The sequence below is a fragment of the Wyeomyia smithii genome, chromosome 1, assembly GCF_029784165.1.
Source record: "Wyeomyia smithii strain HCP4-BCI-WySm-NY-G18 chromosome 1, ASM2978416v1, whole genome shotgun sequence".
In the NCBI taxonomy this organism is placed as follows: domain Eukaryota; kingdom Metazoa; phylum Arthropoda; class Insecta; order Diptera; family Culicidae; genus Wyeomyia; species Wyeomyia smithii.
The window spans coordinates 100,410,938-100,430,681 of NC_073694.1; positions in this window are offsets into that span (position 1 = coordinate 100,410,938).

Here is a 19,744-nt window from a genome sequence, read left to right on the forward strand (position 1 = left end):
GTGTATGTGTGTGTGTGTGTGTGTGTGTGTATGTGCAACTTTTTTTTCTCACTCACTTTTCTCAGAGATGGCTGAACCGATTTTCATAAAATTAATTGCAAATGAAAGGTCTAGTTGCGCCATTGGTTGCTATTGAATTTTATTGTAGTCGGATTTTTAGTTTAGAGGTTATGTATCAAAATGTAAAAATCATGAAACCTCAATATCTCAGAAACCACATAACAGAATTAAATAAAACTGGTTTCAAATGATCGGGCTGTCTTCAGAACCCTTAACTTTCAAATTTCGTTATGATTGAACTTATGGTTCAAAAGTTATGTAAAGAAAAGTTGTCCTGAGGTTGTTTAAACTCACTCATTTTTCTCAGAGATGGCTGAACCGATTTTCACAAAATTAGTGTCAAATGAAAGGTCTAGTTTCCCCATAGGTTGCTATTGAATTTCATTGTAATCGGATTGTAACTTTGTCCGTTGTTCATAAAAATGTGAAATCACATAATGAAAGAAAACATATTGACTTTCTCCAAACGATCACTGGCTAATTAGAAGGTAGAAAAGTCCAAATGGCCGAATGTCATCTACTACTCGACTCAGTTCGACGAATCGAGCATTTTCTGCATATATGCATGTATAGGTGTATATGTTTGTGTATGGGTGTGTACGTGTGTATGTGCACCTTTTTGCCTTTCTCCTATAGAGGTATAGCAATCACTGAAAAAACTAAAGGTATAAAAGTGCTCCAAAGGGCCAAATGTCGTATATCACTCGACTCAGTTCGACGAGCTGAGCATTTTCTGTATGTGTGTGTGTATGTGTGTGTAACGCTCTCCCAATCTCACTCGATTTTCTCAGAGATGGCTGGACCAGTTTCAATGAAATTAATTGCAAATGAAAGGTCTATTTGCCCCATAAGACCCTATTGAATTTTATTGTAATCGGATTTCTAGTTTAGAGGTTATGTATCAAAATGTAAAAATCACGAAACATCAATATCTCAAAAACTACGCAACCGATTTGAACAAGATTGATTTCAAATGAACGGGCTACCTAAAAAACCTTTAACTTTTGAATTTCGTTAAGATTGAACATGTGGTTCAAAAGTTATGGAAAGAAACGTGTTCTCGAGACTATTTAATCTCACTCATGTTTCTCAGAGATGGCTGGACCGATTTTCATAGAATCAGTGTCAAATGTAAGGTCTAGTTGCCCCATAAGACCCTATTGATTTTTTTGCAATCGGACGGAGGCAAAGTAATAGCCTGTTATGTTTCAAAATGAGAAATCCAGCTATGGAAAGTAAAATATTTACAAGACTACTTAAACACACTCTCTTTTCTCAGAGATGGCTGAAACGATTTTCACTAAATTAGTGTCAAATGAGAGGTCCAGCTACCTCATAACACCCTATTGAATTTAATTGTAATCGGACTGTAACTTCGTCTGTAATATATCGAAATGTGAAAATCACTAAACTTCATTATCTCAGAAACTACACAACCGATTTGAACAATTTTGATATCAGTTGAACGGGCTAGGTTAGGGTTAACTGATGAATTATTATTGAACAAGTGGTTTCATAATTCGACTGCTCTTTACGTTCCCATTTTATTCAATTATAATCGAACTTAAGCAACCGTTATATATTAAATTGTTAAAACAGCGAGTTTATTATCTCAAAGATTACACGACTTATTCAACATAACTAGCGTCATATGAATGAATTATCTCTTAAACTTATAAACAACTAACTTCATAACAACTTGATATGTGGTTCAAAAGTAATGGAAAGAAAAGAAATTCAAAGACTATTTAAAACTATACCTGCTTTGATCAATAAACGTGGATTCAACATAATTTAAATGCGGTTTCGTACTATTTGAACGTTCCAGGTATCGCTCGTGATGAAATTGTTCGAAATTAAAAGTCATTTCTTTTATTTCGCTATTTCTTAAGCACTAACATTACGTCGAATTTCATATTTTATACTTCAATTACAACATCAATATTTCAGAACCCAAAGAGTGAATATACCTTTATTGGATTCAAGCAATCATGTAAACCTATTTTTACAAATAATAAGTTTGAATGAGAAAGGCTGAGTCTGACCGCTAGCTGGATTTATTTAGGTTTTTATCTGATGTAAGGCTGCGCTTAGCCTCTTCCGCGATATCAGACATGCGATGTTCAGCGACTTTGACGTGGTGGCGTCCGATTCCACGCAAAACTCACACTTGTCACTCATATTCAAGCTTTTGAATATAACTCACAGTTAAAAAGTATAGAAAAACTCAAACAAAGAACGTACACAACGAGGACGGCTGATCCACTAATCAAAGGAAAACTGTGAGTAAACACGTGCTGTAGTGAAGCCGTAACGGTCGAAACTTGATGCAGCGACCTCTATACTTCAAATTTGAAACACAATATCGATCATAGGTAACTTCTGCTGGTTTACGAAGCCTCGAAATTGAAATAGTAGGAGGGTGGTATTCAAGACACGACCGCATGACGTTGACTACCGTATTCTTATATTTCATTAAAACAAATAGTAGAGGGAATTGCAACGCTTCTATTACAAAACTTCGAGGCACCAAAAGGTGCCAGTTACCGATAATTCTTGTTTACTGGTTTGTCCGTTCAGAATTCCAGACATTTCAGTATTTTTCAGTAGCCATGTACTACTAACAGCCACCAGCATTACGGGTGAAATCGGCAAGAGATGACCGGTACTATTTGTCTTTCCTCCTTTCAGTTGCTAACACCTAGCGTCCGTATGTCACCGGTACGGTTTAGTAATGAAACTGATGGGTTTTGATTGATTGATTTCTTTTGAAGGGACTTTAACCCCAAACGGCCATTCGTCCCTCTGCTTTGCTTGAGGAGAAACAGTCTCTTATATAGCCCAAAGACATACGTTGGATGATGGTGGCTTCTCAAACCTGGCGGTGCCGGTGGCGATGCCACACGCAGTGATGCCACATTTTCATCTGTATTTTGGAGCTCAAAAAATCTTATTACCTTGGTAAAATTTGAAAAAATCTGTAAAATAAAATCTGCATATGTACTGGACATATCCTTCTCGAAAAAAATGCAATATAGCTTGTTTAACATTTTTTCCGTGATTCATTCATGCACACGTATATGCGTAGCATATGAATATAATAAAACCTCCGACACGCTCCACCGCATTTGAGTTAATTTATGTTTTTCAACTATATAAAGAAGTTTAATTTACGACCTCATGAAAAAAATCTGTATAAATCTGTATTATTTCCAGAAAATCTGTAATCTGTATATGCAGATATCTGTATGAAAAATACGCTAAAAATCTGCATAAATGCAGATAAATCTGTATATGTGGCATCACTGGTCACACGCGCTATAAACATGCACACACGCGCTACAGACATGCATACACGCCATAAACATACACACACGCTATATAGCAAGCCACACACCTCATATATTAGGGACACAAGCTACAGATATCCACACACGTTATGTGCACACACCCGTGGTCCCCGTGGCTCTGTGGTTAGCGATGTCGGTCGGCTAGCTCTTCCACACGGTTGTGATACCGGGTTCGATTTCCGATCGAGTCAAGGAACTTTTCCAGCTGGAAATTATCTCGAGTCAGCACTGGGGCACGGTGTATCGTTGTACTTATCCTACACATGCAAAATGTGCCAAAAACAATATCGATAACGAATTCTCTCAACTATAATCTAGATGATCGAGACCGCTATCAGCCCCAAGGCTAAGCGTGCGATATTGTTATGTGCACACACCCTATATATACATACGCTGGATGATGTTGGCATCGCAAACCACCTGGCGGTGCGAGTCTCTTTCAGTTTCGGGTTGTATTCACCCAACGATATCTGAATCGGATTACCGCTGGTGGGGTCCAACTCAGATCGAAGGGAAGCCGAACTGAAAGAGGTAAGAACTGCAGCTAACCACCGCCGCTGTTGCCCGCTGCTGTTCCACTTCGCCTACTGCCATCGGTATTGATTTCCGCTGCTGCTGCCTGCTGCTAGTAAACTTATTTGCTTGAGGATAAATAGTCTCTTATATAGCCCAAAGACATACGCTGGATGATGGTGGCTTCTCAAACCACCTGGCGGTGCCGGTGCCGGTGGCGGTGCCGGTGGCGGCGGCGGTGGTGGTTCCGGTGGAGGTGGCGGTGCCACACGCGCTATAAACATGCATACACGCGCTACAGACATGCATACACGCCATAAACATACACACACGCTATATAGCAAGCCACACACGTTATCCACACACCTTATATATTAGGGACACACGCTGCAGATATTCACAAGCTACAGATATTCACACTCTAAATATGCATACGCTAGATAATGGTGGCATCTTTTGCCATCGGTGTTGATGTCCGCTGCTACTGCCTGCTGCTAGTAAACTGAACTGATGGGGTGAAATGTTCGAACGGTACCTTTATACCAAGGCTTCGTCAGTTAGTTAGGAAGAAGGAGGGGCTAAGTAGCTAATGAAATGATAAGGAACGTAAATAAGCATCGGAAACAGAAAGTGACAACAACAATAACAACAAAGTCATCGATTGTATCCGTTAGTGTCGACTGTGCTTGGGAAGAGAGGTAGTGATTGGCTGCGCGGTATGACTTAGACAATCGATATTATTTACCAATTTTTCAATAGTGTATCTCAAACAATAGTTTTTTTTTGTTACATAAATTAAACCGTAAAAGAATTTCTGATCGATTGATGCTAAAATATATATGCTATATGCTATAAATGACTGAAACCCTGACCACTTTTCCCTGGTTGAATTACTAGATTTTCAAATTCAGGTGCCTTACTTCGATATAGACGTTAGTCAACGTCAAAAAAAAACAAGCAACGTTAAAATAAACGATAGATGTTATTTTGGAGCATAAAAATTGATTTATACAGAATGGCACCTAGAAACTCTCGAACGAATAGAAGAGGTCATTCATATATTACGTAATGCACTTCGAAGAGGGCAGGGGGTTATTCAGTGAAGCGTTCCACTGCGCGTGGCCTCCATGCAAAAATGCGTGGGGCTGGAAATTATTCAAAATATCCAAATTCCACGTTACGTAATATATCAATGTCCCTAATGATATGCTCTTAAAATTAAGAACTATTTAGACGCAAGATTGTATCGCCGTTCGATAACTGCTGACTTTTAACTGCAACGCTTTTTAACTGCAAGACCGATAGCTGCAACAACTTTGCAGTTATCGGACCGCAATCCGTCAAATCTGATGTCAAAGTCATATTTGACATTGAAGTGACAGATCTCGCAGGGGGATTCTAAATGCATTCGAAAATGAAAATTGTTGGATCTCTGTAAACATTTCATTTTCTTCCGATTTCGTTTACTTGTTGTCTCTTCATTCTAGATGGGAGATTATAGATCTCCCCTATTAATCAATGAAGCAAAATCACCATGTTATGTGGTTCACTTTCCGTAATTATTATAAGGGTTTTCTCTTATAATACTATCCCTTGTGCATTGTTTGGCTAGCTTTCACTACTCAGTGTGGCAGTGATTAGTAGATCACAAACAATATTTTGTGACCATGCGTTTAATAGACCATTTTACTAACCGACAGGTGTCACGGATCCTGCTGACATTGATGTTGCTTTTACTTGTGCTATGTCAGCGGTTCCGAACTTTCTTTCAAAATTTCATTCATGAATTGAGTTCAGAAACGTCTCGTAAAATAGTTTATTGTAGTGTTGAACTTTATTTTCGCCTGCATATTGGTTATGTAAAGAAGTTATTAAAACGCAATAAATTATGATGCGGGAATATGAATATCAAATTGATTAATCGAAAAGCTTGCCTATTTTAGTTTGCTGCTATTTTTTGCCACTATTCCATTAGAAAATACATTTCGACATCATTGAAAACAACAATGGTAGTGACGGACCCTCCTCTAAATTTTGGCATGTGTCAAGTTTTGCAGTTATCGAACGGCATTCGATAACTGCAATGTAAACATGTTGCAGTTATCGAACGACGACTGTACAACCATTTTAAGAAACAAAGGAAAAGAACTGCAAAAAGAGATAAGAAATAGAACTTACTATGAGAATCTATTTTCTGACGTAGGACTACGTCTATCTGGAAGTTAGGTACCCGAATTTGAAAATCTAGTAATTCAACCAGGGAAAACTAGGGAAAAATGGTCAGGTTTTGAGTGCCTATATTTCAGTCATGTATAATCAGGTTATCGAGGTTTTGGCATCAATCGATCAGAAATTCTTTTACGGTTAAATTTATGTAACAAAAATAACCTATTGTTTAAGATACACTGCTGACAAATTGGTAAATCACATCGATTGTCTAAATCATACCGAGCAGCCAATCACTACCTTTCTTCCCAAGCACAGCCGACACTAACGGATACAAACGATCTGACTTTACAAACGATTTGTTGTTGTTGTTTTACTAGAGGTTCTTTCTGTTTCCGATGCTTTTTTACTTACCTTACCATTCCCTATTCTTTTATTTTTATAGCGTAGCGTAAGCACGGTATATTTCGTAGATTGAAGACTGGTGACTAACGTTTCCACTCGGATTGTATGAGGTATAATGTTTGGGAGTAACATTTAAACCAATTTGCGATGGAGTAGGCCCGATAGTCATCTTTGCTGGCCACGCCCATCTCTACCATAGCTTGGGGATATTGGAACGCATATTTCGCCCCATCATTTTCATTCCAAAACCGTACCGGTGACATGCGGTCGCTAGGTGTTAGCCGTTGAAAAGGAGGAAATGCAAAATACTACCGGTCATGTCATACCGGTTTCACCCTTATTGCTGGCGGCTGTTAGTAGTACATAGTTACTGCAAAAGTACTAAAATGGTTGGAATTCTGCCCGGAATAACCAGAGAACAAGAATCATCGGCAACTGGCACTTTTTGGTACCTCAAAGTGTTGTAATTGAAGTGGCTAGTTGAATTTTCTCTTTTACAAAACGTTGCTGATAGCGGGAAAAGCCTTGCAAATAAGCATATTTTTCTTGGTGTTCATTTATCGACAGCGGCCGGTGCAGCTTTCAAAAATGTTTTTCTTTTCTTGCCATTCTCTTCTCTTCGATGGGCCTCCTTCTTTCCAACTAACTGATGAAACCTTGATATAAAAGTTACCATTCGAACATTTCGGCCCATCATTTTCATTCTAAAACCGTACCAGGGACATAAGAACGCTAGGTGCTTGCCGTTGAAAGGAGGAAAGACAGAATAGTACCGGTCATCTCGTGCCAGGTTTCACCCATAACGCTGGTGGCTGTTCGTAGTGCATGGCTACTGCAAAAGTACTAAAATGGCCAGAATAACCAGAAAAAAAATCATTGGCAGCTGGCACCTTTTGGTGCCTCAAAGTGTTGTAATTGAAGCGGCTAGTTGAATTTTCTCTTTTACAAAACGTTGCTGATAGCGGGGAAAGCCTTGCAAATAAGCATATTTTTCTTGGTGGACATTTTTCGACAGCAGCCGGTGCAGCTTTCAAGAATGTTTTTCTTTTCTTGCCATTCTCTTCTCTTTGATGCGCCTCCTTATTTCCAACTATCTGACGAAACCTTGATATAAAAGGTACCATTCGAACATTTCGGCCCATCATTTTCATTCTAAAACCGTACCAGAGACATAAGGACGCTAGGTGGTAGCCGTTGAAAGGAGGAAAGACAAAATAGTACCGGCCATCTCGTGCCAGGTTTCACCCGTAATGCTGGCGGTTGTTAGTATTGCATGGCTACAGCAAAAGTACTAAAAAGGCTGGAATTCTGGCGGGAATAACCAGAGAACAAGAATCATTGGCAAATGGCACCTTTTGGTACTTCAAAGTGTTGTAATTGAGGTGGCTAGTTGAATTATATATATTACAAAACGTTGCTGATAGCGGGTAAAGCCTTGTAAATAAGCATATTTTTCTTGGTGTTCATTTTTCGACAGCGGCCGATGCAGTGAATCGTTCTGGTCTCAAATACCGAATAGGTTCATATTGCTGTTTACTGATAAAGAAATAATTTATCGAATTCGCTAATTCAAATGTTTGTCGTGCCGTTACAAGCTACGAACAAATGCTTTTCAAATTCGATCTGCGTAGTGGAGATGCCAATCTATATGAGGGTTCATTCGTATATTTTATTTATATTAATTACACAGTGCAACAATTTTTTGCCTTGGCTTCTATGTATGATTTTCTGATGAAGTTTGATGCGAAAATAAATTCCCACGTGTTTGAACATATTTCAACTTAAGGGGCCACAAGGGCGCCATTTTGATTTTTTTAGAAATCGGAAATTTTCGATGTTTTTTCGACGCTATTTTGTTTTAAGACCAAATATCAAAATTCTATGAGTTTCATCATCTTAAACAAAAAAAGATCTTAAATCGGACAAAAACTGAGCTCAAAACGGTGATTCTACGAAACCGGCTCCGTTGAGAGACAAAATCAAAGGATTACACAGTGCAACAAAAATTGACTTTTTTCTGCCTCGGTTTCAATATATAATTTTTCTGTGTATTTTGATGCAAAACCAAATTTCCTTGAGTTTGAACATATTTCATCTTAAAGGGCAACAATGGTTGTGGGTGTAGTGGAATTGACTTATGGATTTCAACTCCTTTGGCTCTCAATAGTTTACGAACTCGGTTCCTTGAAATTGAGGTCCGTTGTCGCTCTGAATCGAAAGTGGTAGTTCTCAAGTTTGAAAATTTCTACAAAGAGCTTGTTGGTGTTGTTGGCATTTATCGTCTTAACTTCTATCACCGACAGAGTATGTGTCTATACAAACTAACAGTTCACCGGAACCGCAACCAGGTATAACCAGACAAATCTTGAAACTCTTTACATAAGACTCGATACAATTGCTCATTCCTAGCCACCAAAAATATTCTCCCATGATTCATTTCATGGCCACACAACCGATATGTTCCTGATGCGCCGTTTCCGAAGCCCTTGTATGTAGTCGTACTAGTAACACTACTCTATCGTCTTTGAATATAATTGATCCTAGAGTTGTCATATATTTGGCTTGAGATTCGATCTGACGGAGGTTCTCAGGGCAGATACCACATATTTTTAGCCGCTCTGATTTGCGCAAGTTCTAGTTCTCGTCGGGTTCGGAAACAAGCTCGACATCATTCCAGGTTATATTCATAAGGCCTTCATCAATAGCATAGAGCAAATATTTATCATCTTCTTCGTCAAATTGTATGGGCACTACTTTCAAACCAATGGCTGAGGCATCCACATACAATTCCATGTTATCCGTCGGGCTGAAATACCCTTATCTCGAAATTGATTCCAGTGCCTCGTGCTTCAAAAATTGGAAATCCGCTTCTTCAGATTCCGTCCAGTAAAACAAACTCGATTTAGCTAAAACTCGCAACTTCTCTGTTTTATGCGCCTTTTTAAAAATAAACTCCTCGATAAAGTTTATAAGGCCTAGAAAACTCTTAACCTCAAGCTGGGTTTCGGGTCTACGAAATTCTTTTATTGCTCTCAATTTTTCCGCTTCGACTCGTATACCGTCATGTGTCAGTGAAAACCCAAGAAATATAAGCGCTTGTTGTCTAATCACGCATCTCTCCTCGTTTACGCTCACGTGGTGTTCTCGTAATCGGGAGAGTACATGTTGTAAGTTTTTTTCATGCTCTATTTTTGTTTATTTCATGAACAATAATGTCGTCTAAATATGTTCAAACGCCCTGACAGGCATCATGAATTTTCGTTTGGAGTATCTTCTAAAAAAAAATCGGGTGCATTGCAAAGACCAAAGGGTAATCTTTTAAACTGAAATGATGCGTCGCCCGCAAAAAAATCGTATGATACTTTGACTCTTCTGCTAGTTCTACGTGAAAGAATGCACTCCTCAAATTTAAAGTCGAAAACCAGGTTGAACCATGTAAATCGGTTGATATTTCCTCGAAGGTTGGCATCTGGAATAGAGTTCGTATAATTGATTTGTTGGGTCTTCTAAAATCAACTACTAATCTAATGTTATTTTTTCCTTTAGGGATAACCAAAAGAGAAGAGCAAAACGACTCAACTATTGATTCGGTCACCCGCTCAATAATATCAGAACATAACAGTTCATTAAGCCTGCGCACATAAGAGTACGTAGAACAAAAACTTGGCCAAAATTAAAAAAATGAGTTTTCAGACAGCAAATGTGTCTTAAAGTGGTTTTATCTCTATTAAGCTTCATATTTGGACATAAAAACTTATTATTAACAAGTTTCGTCAGGTTAAATCACCTAGCAGTGATATATCAACTGTCCTCTGCTAATACTCTGAAATTCGAAAAAAGTACAAATATGGTAAGAGCTTGTTCTGGTGAATACCTTTTTGCCAATAATAGATTCTGATACTTTTGACGCGTCATTTAAATTGCTAGCTTTAAAAGTATCGTCTGATATGGATATGTTGGATACCGCAGTGCTCCCAGTAGATCATTGAGTCATGGGAACTGCTTAACTCAACTCATCCAATGGTACATTTACGGAGTGATTCACGATTAAGGCGCAACTAACAAAATGTAAACAGATCGTTTTATTACACCATTGGTTTCGAAAAGACTTACAAAATTTATGGCAAGAATCCTTCCTTTTGTATAAATTGATAAAATTATTTTAATCAATTTTTTAGTGAAGGGCGACAAAACAGTTTATCCAAAACAAAAGATACTTTGGAACTAGGCCCTTTACCTTGTTTTGAATCTACGGGCTTATTTGCGAAATATTTCGTAAACAGGCGACGGTAAAAAATTGTAGTATTGTTAGGAAACTATAAGGCAAGTTTATTTTACGTCGATTTTTGGTATTGATGTTAATGTTAGTCACTTCCTTTGAACTTACGATTTGTTAATGTAATTCCAAATTTTCAAACTGATATTTCCCAATGTTTATCTTTTGCCAGTTGCGCCCTTATCGCAAATCACTCCAGATTTTCTCTTAGCATTTGCGTTTTGCGTCTCTTGCTTCGATCACTGCAATCAATCCTTTGTTTGGACGAAATGAACGTGAAGCTTCAGACCAACTTTACAATTTTATGGTTAAGCTATACCAATTTTCCCATATTTCGAAACTGTAAATTTAATTTAAACTAACTTTTGAGACGACTTCGTTGATATCTTAAGATCGATTGCTTCTTGAAGGACATTTGTTTTTTTTTTGTAAGATTTGGACCACTCGATCATTGTTTTGGTCTTTTGTGATACATTTGATGGTTTTTTCAAGTTTTTATTTCAGAAACAGAAACTTTTTATAACTTGAATGTTCGTAGCATTGCGCAATCAACTTGAATAGGGCATTTCTCGGCAAGTTATCACTCAATCTTAAGAAACTAATCAAATTTTTACAATGGAAAGCATCATAAATGCGCTCATTCAATAAAACAAATATTATCAGAAAATCTGGACGTTCCAACTTCGCATTGATCGCAATCACGAATGGGTGAGCATGGGGCAGATTTTCTTTCTGGTACTTACTCAGAAACACATAAGCTTTCCAATGGTGAGTGAATTTTTGCTGGGACTTGCGGGGAACCCAAACAAAAATCCTTTTTTGTAAAAAAATTGTTAATCAAAAGAAACTGAAAGATGGCAAGACCTTGTTTTGAAGAAGTTTTTTCAACTTATACAACACATTTCTGACCTAAATTTACTTAATATGCCTTTGTTTTTACTGCCCATATTAAATTTACGCCCAAGAATCACTTTAAAGTTATAAAAACATGATTGGAAATTAATATTTTTCGTAGAACAATTTGTGACTTATTCATGGGCTCTAACTAATACGAATGTAATGATAGTTACTGTCGTTAGTAAACAACTCAGATAATTTCAAGCTGGCCTGCATACAATGTAGTAAGTATCAGAGAATGCAAAAAGGATCAATAGAACGAGGAACACTTAAATTTTTTTTTCGTATTTCGGCCAGGTTTTTGACTGAAATACTCCTATGTGCTGCGTTCGGTTTTCATTCTGAATGTAACAGGAATATTGGTAACATTTCTGGATGGTGGTATTTATTTGTCGTAGCTCAAAATAACAGCGAGGACATTAAATTTTGGAAATTCTTTGGAAATTTAGGCGAGAATTTCACCCGGAGATAACTTCGTCACACAACTTTGTGGTGTTGAATGATTGATCGGTGCGTTTAGTCCCATCCGGAGCAAACTGTACCGGATCGTAGTATAACAATAGTCGTGGCTTCTTAATGACATAAAACTTCTCTGAGTATTTTGGATGATCATAGGAAGTATACAGCTCGGCGACGAAAGTCGCAACCACTTTCACTTCTCCAGGACTTGCGTACGTCCTTAGTGGTTTGTCTGTATCTTTAGTCACCGAGAACAATTGTCCGATTGCACATTACTCGTGAGTTACTCGAAAACATCTCCACCAATCGTGTTAACTTCAGCCCCGAAGTAAATGAGAAAAGCTCGTACACCAGCAATTTGGCCGATGACAACGCCAAGCTTTGAATTGTCGTTCCAACAATGATTTAAAATGATAGTTTCCTGTGATCTGCTTTGAAAAAACCCAAATAATTCCACTTAGCGGTGAGACCAAGCCTTTCTCATTCAAACTTATTATATGTTAAAATAGATTTACACGATTAAACAGAAAAAGTCATTCTGTGCCGAACACGCATCAGTACTGGACGTGTTTGGTGATCGGTCCGATAGAGTATAAAACAAAAGACGTGTGAACAAGTGTTGGCATTGTTTGCCTGGTCGAGTGAAATAAATCCGGGTTCAAGGTCGTTCCTTTGTGCAACTGTTTCGCATCGTGACTGCCAGCTGGTGCGTAAGCCGATTTGGCTGCTGGCTGGATTGTGCTACAGCAGTGGACGAGACACAAACGAGGAAAAAGAAGAGGCCATCAGTGTCAGCGAGTCGTATCGCTGTGTGGAGTGATCTCACACCTGGCTCGCTGCTGGTGGCTGTTTGGTGCTGCTGTATTGGTGCTGCTGGCTGTAACGGCTGCTACTTCGAACGATCGGACAACCAACCTTACTGGAAGGGAGAAATAAAAAGGTACGTGTTCTTGTCAGCGCTAGTGCGCTAAACATAGCGCGATGGATGTAGATCCCTCGCCTCCCGCGCCACCATCCCCGAACCCCTCTGACCCTGACCCTTCTGTTACCCCCTCCCCTGTTCATTCTTCAGTCCCCCCTCGCCCCAGGCTTTACCCAGACGGAGCCCAGGGCAGCTATACTGTTTATTTTCGGCCAAAGGCAGGACCGAAATCGAAAAAGTTGAACCTCTTGCAGATTTCTAAAGACCTGACGAAGGAGTACAAGGGCGTGACCGAAATTTCCAAGGTCCGGCCTAACAAGCTCCGTGTCGTGGTCGGTAACCTGAAAGAGGCCAACGATATAGCTTGCTCTGAGCTCTTCACACGCGAGTATCGCGTTTACATACCCGCACGAGACGTGGAGATCGACGGTGTCATAACCGATTCGAGTCTGTCCGTCGAGTGTATACTGCAAAGTGCCAAAGGGTGCTTTAAGAACAAAACGTGTCCCGAAGTAAAGGTGCTCGACTGCAAGCAATTGCGGTCAGCATCGATCATCGGTGGCAAAACAGTATACACTCCGTCAGACTCGTTTCGAGTTACGTTCGCCGGGTCTGCACTACCAAGCCACGTCTCGATCCACCGGGTTCGTCTCCCTGTGAGGCTCTACGTGCCCCGCGTCATGAACTGCCTGAATTGCAAGCAGTTAGGCCATACAGCCGCCTACTGCTGCAATAAGGCACGTTGTGGCAAGTGTGGGGAGTCTCATGCGGAAGATTCTTGCAGTGTTAACGCTGAAAAGTGTATTCACTGCGGAGAAAATCTGCATGAGCTCTCGACATGTGCGGTGTACATGCAGCGCAGGGATAAAATAAAACGGTCTCTCAAAGAGCGTTCAAAGGTTCCTACGCTGACATGCTGAAGAAGACCGTTACCACTTCTCCCGTTACTTCGAACCCCTTCGATCTGTTGCCCTCTGAGGAAACCGATTCTGACGATTCACCAGCGGGAGCATCTTACGCCAATCCTGGGGAGTCTAGAAAGAGGAAAAGTGTTTCCTCTCCTAAACTTCCCAGAAAAGGTCCTAAGATTTCTCAAAGTGAAATGAAGGTTACAAACAAACCAAACAGTGCTGCGGAAAAACCGAAGCAAACTCCTCCTGGGCTGGCAAATTTAAAGTCCCAGAAGGAGTTCCCAGCACTGCCAGGAACATCTAAAACCCCAGTTGCTCCTTTTACACTCCCAGTTGATGAAACAAACTCTGGATTAGTGAAATTTTCTGACATTGTGGACTGGATTTTTGAAACTTTCAATGTACCCGATCCAATTAAAATTTTTCTTACAGCATTCCTCCCAACAGTTAGATCATTTTTGAAGCAGTTGACTGCCCAATGGCCTCTCCTTGCAGCGATTGTATCCTTCGATGCCTAATTCAACTGCGTATATGAAGGATTCTATCTCTGTCTTACAGTGGAATTGTAGAAGTATTTTACCAAAAATTGATTCGTTTAAAGTTTTGATAAATAAAAACAAATGCGATGCATTTTCCCTTTGTGAAACTTGGCTTACTTCAAATATTGATCTCAACTTCCATGATTTTAATATTATTCGCCTTGATCGAGACACCCCATATGGAGGAGTACTTTTAGGGATTAAAAAGTGCTATTCTTTCTATCGTATTAACCTCCCCTCGATTCCAGGCATCGAAGTTGTCGCATGTCAAATGACAATACAAGGTAAAGAGCTTTGTATTGCCTCAATATATATTCCCCCCAGAGCACAGGTTGGGCAACGGCTGCTCTTTGATTTAATAGAACTTCTTCCCTCGCCACGTTTGATTTTGGGAGACTTCAACTCTCATGGCGTGGCTTGGGGTTCCCCATACAATGATAACCGCTCCTCTTTAATCTATAACCTTTGCGATGACTTCGACATGACTATTTTAAACAACGGTGAAATGACACGTATCCCGAAACCTCCAGCGCACCCAAGCGCTTTGGATCTATCCTTATGTTCGACGTCGCTACGGTTGGATTGCACATGGAAGGTAATCCTCGATCCTCACGGTAGCGACCATCTGCCTATTCTTATTTCAATTACTAACGGGTCAACTCGCATGCGACCAATTGACATTCCGTATGACCTCACACGAAATGTCGATTGGAAGTTATACGAGGAAATGATTTCAAAAGCGGTCGAGTCGATTCAACATCATTCACCACTTGAAGAATACAACCTCCTCGCGGGCTTGATTCTCGACGCCGCGTTGCAAGCCCAAACGAAGAAATATCCCGGCGTAACGATCAAAGAACGGCCTCCCACTCCGTGGTGGGACCAAGAGTGCTCCGATGTCTACACGCAAAGATCCGACGCGTTTAAGGCCTACCAGACGGGAGGTATACCTGGCGACTATTTACGGTATTCGGAGCTTGATACCAAGCTTAAAAGCTTGGCTAAAGCAAAGAAACGTGGATATTGGCGTCGGTTCGTGAACGAGACGTCGAGGGAGACATCGATGAGCACTCTTTGGAACACAGCCCGAAGAATGCGGAATCGCGTAACGGTCAACGAAAGCGAGGAGTCTTCAAGTAGGTGGATATTTGATTTTGCCAGGAAAGTATGTCCGGACTCTGTTCCTGAGCAAAATATTGTTCGCGATGCGTCTCCGGGCCACGACGCGATAGAATCACCTTTTACGATGGCAGAACTTTCAGTTGCCCTCCTGTCCTGTAACAATAACGCGCCTGGATTAGATAGAATCAAATTCAACTTGTTGAAGAATCTACCCGGCAATGCCAAGAGGCGCTTGTTAAACTTGATCAATAAGTTCCTGGAGCAAAACATTGTACCGCAGGATTGGAGGCAAGTGAAGGTGATCGCCATCCAAAAACCAGGGAAACCAGCTTCTAATCACAACTCTTATAGGCCGATTGCAATGCTATCCTGTATCCGGAAATTGATGGAAAAAATGATACTCCGTCGTTTAGACCACTGGGTCGAATCAAATGGTCTACTATCAGAAACTCAATTTGGCTTCCGCCGTGCCAAAGGGACGAATGATTGTCTTGCGTTGCTTTCAACAGATATTCAGCTGGCGTATGCTCGTAAAGAACAAATGGCGTCTGCGTTCTTGGACATTAAGGGGGCTTTTGATTCCGTTTCTATTGACATTCTTTCGGGTAAACTTCACCGACAAGGATTTTCTCCAATTTTGAACAATTTTTTGCACAACTTGTTGTCCGAAAAGCACATGAATTTTACGCATGGCGATTTGGCAACTTTTCGCATTAGCTACATGGGTCTTCCCCAGGGCTCATGTTTAAGCCCCCTTCTTTACAACTTTTATGTAAATGACATCGACGAATGTCTGGCAAATTCATGCACGATAAGACAACTTGCAGACGACAGTGTAATCTCTGTTACAGGAGCCAAAGCTGCCGATTTGCAAGGACCATTGCAAGATACCTTGGACAATTTGTCTGCTTGGGCTTTACAGCTAGGTATCGAATTCTCTCCGGAGAAGACTGAGATAGTAGTTTTTTCTAGGAAGCATGAACCTGCTCAGCTTCAAACACAATTAATGGGTAAAACGATTTCTCAGGTTTTGGTACACAAATATCTTGGTGTCTGGTTCGACTCTAAAGGCACCTGGGGTTGTCACGTGAGGTATCTGATGAAAAAATGTCAACAAAGAGTGAATTTTCTTCGTACAATAACCGGACAATGGTGGGGAGCCCATCCAGGAGACCTTATAAGGCTTTACCAAACAACGATATTGTCTGTTATTGAATACGGGTGTTTCTGCTTCCGCTCCGCAGCAAACACACATTTGATCAAACTGGAGCGAATACAATATCGTTGTTTGCGTATCGCCTTAGGTTGCATGCAGTCGACCCATACGATGAGTTTGGAGGTTTTAGCTGGAGTACTACCATTGAAAAACCGCTTCTGGAGCCTGTCTTCTCGTATTCTAATCAAATGTGAGGTCTTGAACCGTCCCGTGATTGAAAATTTTGAAAGGTTAATCGAACTTAATTCTCAAACCCGTTTTATGACATTGTATTTCAATCACATGTCCCAAAATATTAACCCTTCTTCGAATATTCCAAATCGTGTCGACTTATCAAATACTTCTGATTCTACTGTGTTTTTCGATACATCCATGATAGAAGAAACTCGTGGAATCCCGGATCATTTACGCGTGCAGCAGATCCCTAAAATTTTTTCCAATAAATATCGAAACATCAACTGCGACAATATGTACTACACTGACGGATCACTTCTTGATGGGTCCACTGGCTTCGGTATCTTCAATAACAATTTAACCGTCTCCCATAAGCTCGATAATCCTGCTTCTGTTTACGTCGCAGAATTAGCTGCAATTCAGTACACCCTAGGGATTATCGAAAAAATGCCCACGGACCATTATTTCATCTTTACGGACAGTCTCAGTTCCATTGAGGCTCTCCGATCGATGAAAGATGTTAAGCACTCTCCGTATTTCCTGGGGAAAATACGGGAACATCTGAGTGCTTTATCCGAAAAATCTACTCAGATTACCTTAGCGTGGGTCCCTTCTCACTGCTCGATACCGGGTAATGAGAAAGCGGACTCTTTGGCTAAGGTGGGCGCAACAAACGGTGATATTTATGAAAGACCAATTGCCTTTAATGAATTTTTCGCACTTGTACGTCAGAATACGATCATCAGTTGGCAAAATGCTTGGACCAGAGGGGAATTGGGAAGGTGGTTACATTCCATAATCCCCAAAGTATCGACGAACCCGTGGTTCAAGGGGTTGGATGTAGGTCGGGATTTCATTTGCGTGATGTCCCGGCTTATGTCCAATCACTATAGATTTGACGCGCTCCTCCGTCGTGTTGGGCTCGGGGAAAGTGGTATCTGTGCCTGTGGTGAAGGTTATCACGACATAGAGCATGTGGTTTGGTCATGCCCTGTACACCGTGACGCCAGGTCTAAATTAATAGCTTCCCTGCAGGCCGAGGGTAGACAGCCGGCTGTTCCTGTTCGTGATGTCTTGGCGAGCCGTGACCTATCCTACATGTCCCTTATATACGTTTTCCTGAAATCCATCCACGCCCCAGTCTAGTCCCGTTCCCCTCCGTCTACACCCAACAAAACGACAAGAACACGTTTGAACCCTAAGCACAAAACCAGCAACCAGACCCCGCACAACAGAACCAGGACCCAAGGACTACGAGCCTCTGTCCCAACTCACGACATCGTGGCTCAGCAGAACGAATCCATACATGCCATTCGACGATTATCAGACGACCATTGAACAACAAAACACTGATTGGAAATCCCATGCTAGTTTTAAGTTAGACTTAATTTCAGCTCGTAGTCGGCAGCGAGGATAAAAAATTTGCTTTAGTTTTTAAGTCATCAGATATAATTGGCGCCGTTAAACATTAAATTGTATTTGTGCCGTGTCAAATAAATGTTATGTGAAGAAAAAAAAAAAAAAAAAAAAACAGAAAAAGTACTCCTTGAAAATTTCTGTTGGTTTAAATAAGGAAACTAAATAAGGAATTTCTGATAGCAAACTCTAAATAAGGAATTTCTGATAGCCAACAACACAACTATGCCGAACCTTCAAAACCTAACATTCACACACATATGAGCATACATTAAAACATACATATGCAAATACCATGAAATAAATATGTTTCAAATACATCACGCAAAAAATCCAGATGACTACTTCTGGTTACCGGAATACATCCTTAAATGGCCAAATGTTGCTTAATCCGGGTATTTCGATGGCGAAGATGCCCACTTTCTGTTTCTGGAAAACAACTTAAGATGACCAAATATCATCCATTATGAGAATTGCGGAGGCCAGAAATCAACTTAAGACGCTATTTTAAATTTCTAGATACATAGTAGCTTCCGATTTCTGGAAAACAGCCTTAAAGGGACAAACATTACCCAATGTTTTTTAGGAACATTATCCCGGGCCCGCGAGCTGGGAGTAAACTCCATATTTCACTTTGAAACCCGATTTTGCAGCTTCTGGTTTCTGGAAAACATCCTTAAATTGTCAAATACAATTCAATGAAGGCCCCTCATTTTAGCTATCATATCTTTTGGTGACTAATACGGCGGAAGAGGGTAGGAATTTTATCACTGTATTACAGTGGAATTGCAGAAGTATCATCCCCAAATTCGATCTATTTTCTCATTTGATAAATACATAGAATTGTGACGCATTTGCGCTCTGTAAAACTTTTCTCAATTCAAACGATCAACTCAATTTCCACGATTTTAACATAATTCGTCGAGATCGAGACTCACATGGTTGAGGGGTACTTTTAGGGATCTAAAAGTGCTATTCTTTTTTCAGAATCGACCTCCCCTCGATCTCGAATATTGAAGTCGTTGCCATTCAAACGAATATGAATGAAAAAGACCTATGCCTTGTTTCGTTATATACCCCTCCATCCGCGCGGATTGAACAGAGGCAACTTACTGATTTAGCAGAGTTGCTCCCTGCGCCTTTTTTGATATTGGGAGATTTTAATTCTCACTGTTCGCTATGGGGGTCGCTGTACGACGACAACCGATCTTCTTCAATCTGTAACTTAATCGACGACTTCAATATGACACTTTTGAATACTAGGGAAGCGACACGTGTACCTAATCCTCCAGCACGTGAAAGTGTGCTTGACCTATTC